At 46.2% G+C, this 3,682-nt stretch overlaps 1 non-coding gene across 1 annotated transcript; it reads right to left on the bottom strand.

The window, feature by feature from the left end:
- Positions 1 to 1,962: 1,962 nt before the first annotated feature.
- Positions 1,963 to 2,100, bottom strand: LOC114808550. Its single transcript, XR_003756397.1, has one exon. It is a non-coding gene; the product is annotated as a small nucleolar RNA SNORA7 (small nucleolar RNA).
- Between the last annotated feature and the right edge of the window lie 1,582 nt (positions 2,101 to 3,682).

Here is a 3,682-nt window from a genome sequence, read left to right on the forward strand (position 1 = left end):
GGAGGGGGCTGTTTGATTTTCTTCATCTCAGAGGGGACCTTTTCCCCTGCCCTTTTATTTCAAACCATCAGGAGAGGGAGAAAAGGTGGGGGGGTGTATTTATTGATTGCAAGGTAAAAGGTTAGAGTAATGTCATTCAGTCTTCACATTTTCCATACATATGCTCCACTGTTGAATTGAAACTCAGCTGTCCACAGTGATGGGGCAGGGTGTGGGAGGTCCAAGTACAGGAAACACATAGATAATCCATAAAATGTAGTCGAACTCCATTCCGACCAAATCATTACCAGAGCCGCTGATGTTGAGAGATTCTGTCCCCCCTCAGACTGTGAGCCTCACAAAGAAACGGAACTGTGCCCAACTTATCTTGCATCTACTCTAGCTTAATACAGTGCTTGGCACATGGAATTTACATGTCATTATCATTTTTATATTCTAATTTCACTCTCCCCTTTCCTTGGCAGAGGTATTCATGAACTGAGAAATAGCCCCCTCTAGACTGTAAGCTTGTTATGGGCAGGGAACGTGTCGGCTTATTCTGTTGTACTTTCCCAAGTGTTTAGTATAGTGCGCTGCACAAAGTAAAAGCTCAATAAATACCATTGACTGATAGCCGTGAGATAGGTATCAGATGGGAGGAGGAGAGGGAGGATGGTGACCAGGGGGCCAAAATAATAGACTGATATTTTTACTAACAAACGATGACACGATTCCAAGCTTGTTCCGCTTCCCTATTCTTCTTGGTGCCTGAAAGAGCAAGGAGGTGGAGGAGGTGGACAAGAGGAAGGGGAAATATGGGCTTAAAATCTCCAAATTCAAGAATGTCTACACTACAAATCCCAGAATGCTGTGGGACCAACATATTCCAAGCCAGACGTGGGAGTCCAAGTTTTTAAAATGATCCAAAGCTGCTTGATACAAGGAAGGCTAACCAGTTTAGATAGGACTGTGCTAATTCTGAGACAGTGGTATAATCTTCTCCAAGTGGGGCCACCTCAGCCAAACTGGATGTATAGCAGCATAACTGGTCCCTGAATAACCCAATTGGCACCTAATTTCACCACTGGAAATGATATAGCACAAGTTGTCCTGACTGAAATTTACCTCCAAAAGGCTCAACCAGAATCCAAGTAGCTAACTCTCTTTCCCCTCTAATGCGGATGCCCCATAAACATTATTTGGCATTTACATCATTTGATTTCATTTCCCTACATTTTCCCTTCTTGGAGTAATGGGTTACATTCACAGCCCAGCTCCTTCACTAAACTCATCTAAATTTAATTTGCTGCAAGCAATGACACATAGCCAAAGTTGGACTGGAAAGTCAGCAGTGCCATCCTAATGATTTACACCAGACTCTCTGCTTCTGAAATTTACCATTGGAGAAGCTGCCAGGAAAGTCAAATGAATAAATTTGTGTGTAAACATATAGCACTGACACCTACTAGAGCTGGGTGGAGGGGGTTGGGAGGAGGGGGAGGGGAAATTCCCAGGAAGTGGTCCAATGGCTCTTTTCATTTAAGGTGTTAGGGGACTAAGCTATGAAACCAAGGATCTTACATTCAATTAGATGCTTCATTAGGTGGGGGGGGGGGCGGAGGAAATGGGGGGCCCGACCACCATGGCATGCTAAATTGATTGCCTTCCTACCTATGATTTATTTTAAGGATTGTAAGCAATCAATAACTGTTCCCGTTATACAGAATCTGTCATTAGTGTTCATCCTCAGACTCATCCACGCTTGTCTTGTCTTATGCTGTCGAGTCGTCTCCGACCCATGGCTGCAACATGGCCATATCTCTCCCAGAATGCCCCACTCTCCATCTGCAAATAGAGCTCTCCATAGAGCTTTCTTGGTAAAAATCTGGAAGTAGTTTACCACTGCCTCCTTCCACACAGTAAACTCCAGTCTTCGCCCTCAACTCTCTCCTGGGCCGCTGCTGCCCAGCACAGGGGAGTCTTGACTGAAGCAGATTGCCTTCCACTCACTATCCACTGGCCAAGCTAGGAAGGGAATGGGTATGCCTCTGCTTGACTCTTCCTCCCATAGTCGAGACTGATAGAGTACTGGAAACTCTCCAGGTGCGATCCTGAGAGTGTTCATCCACCCTAGGTTATCTTTAATGTGGTTTCAATCAATCACCGGTATTTATTGAGCTCTTAGTGTGGGCAGAGCACTTGAGAAAGTACAAGAGAGTTGGCAAACATGATCCCTGCCCTCAAGGATCTCACAATCTAACTGGGGAGACAGATGTTAAAATAAATTACAGATAGGGGAAACCATCAAGTGTAAGGCTGTGTTCATAAATGCTGCAGGGGCTGGGGTAAGTTCTCAGGGATCATGGACTCGGTGCATAAGTGATGCAGTAGAAAGGAAAAATAAAATGGAAAGATGAGAGATTAGTCAGGGAAGCCTTCCTGGAAGATATATGAATTTAGTAGGGATTTGAAGGTGGGAAGAACAGTAGTCTGCCAGATATGAAGGGACAGGGAGCTCCAGGTAGAGGGAAGGGCATGAACAAAGCGTCGGGGGTGAGAAAGTCACAGAGAAGCCACATGTCCCAGTGGATAGAGCGTGGGCCTGAGCATCAGGAAGACCTGGGTTCTAATACCGGCTCCGCCACTTCTCTGCTGGGTGTCCTTGGGCAAATCACTTCACTTCTCTGGGCCTCAGTTACCTCATCTGTAAAATGGGGATTAAGATGGTGAGCCCTATGTGAGACAGGGACTGTGTTCAAGCCAATTAGCTTATATCTACCCCAGCGCTTAGAACAGTGCCTGGCACATAATAATGGTGGTATACGTTAAGTGTTACTATGTGCCAGGCATGCTTAACAAATACCACAATCATAATTATTATAGTCATCAATGTGTCTAAAAGTGAGAGAACTACCTTCTCCTCAAAGTCACCCCCTTGTATGCTCACTAGTATATATTTAGAATATGCCCTGTTGCTCAGTCATACATCACAGAAAGCATAGATTGCTTCCCCTCCCCCACCTTAATATCACTTCATTTGTTTTGACAAGCAGCTATGTGCTGAAAGCTGTCCAGACCAGAAGTCAAGTACAGGGTCTCATGGGATTACCCTATAGTAGCAGAGCCATGGCTCAGCATCCCTTCCCTCTGCCATCCTTGGGATCTGTCTGTGTGCCTCTGCCATCCTCTTCCTCCTCTCTGTATCCCCATTTCACCACACATACCCTATGACCACTCCTTCCATCACTGCCTTCCATTGTCATCAACCCCACACTTCCCATTACCCTGCTCTCCCTGTGCCTCAGTGCCATTGAACCTCCCTGATCGCCGAGGCCGAGATGCTTAACCCTGAGGCAAGGCTTGGGAATACGGGTGAGATGTGAGATCGGAAGCACACCCAGTTGGGCATCACCACCCTCTTTTCCCATCCTAGCCCTGCTCCTCTGCCCTCAAAGAGCCAGGTGATGGCTGCCCAACCAGTCTAGCTGTTCTTTAATATTTTCAAGGCTCAGATGAGGGATGAGGCCAGGCCAAGAGCAAACTGAAAATGCCCCGTGTCACAAACTCATGAGTACTTCTCCGGTCAGAGCGTAGCCTGGGTCCTTCACTCGGAGGCAAGTCACAATCAAACCTTGAACTGTGGTGACACCCTACATATAACAAACTCAAACTTAACCAGCAATAATGCTCCCTGGAATTTGTA

This window comes from Ornithorhynchus anatinus, chromosome X5 (genome assembly GCF_004115215.2).
Source record: "Ornithorhynchus anatinus isolate Pmale09 chromosome X5, mOrnAna1.pri.v4, whole genome shotgun sequence".
Lineage (NCBI taxonomy): Eukaryota > Metazoa > Chordata > Mammalia > Monotremata > Ornithorhynchidae > Ornithorhynchus > Ornithorhynchus anatinus.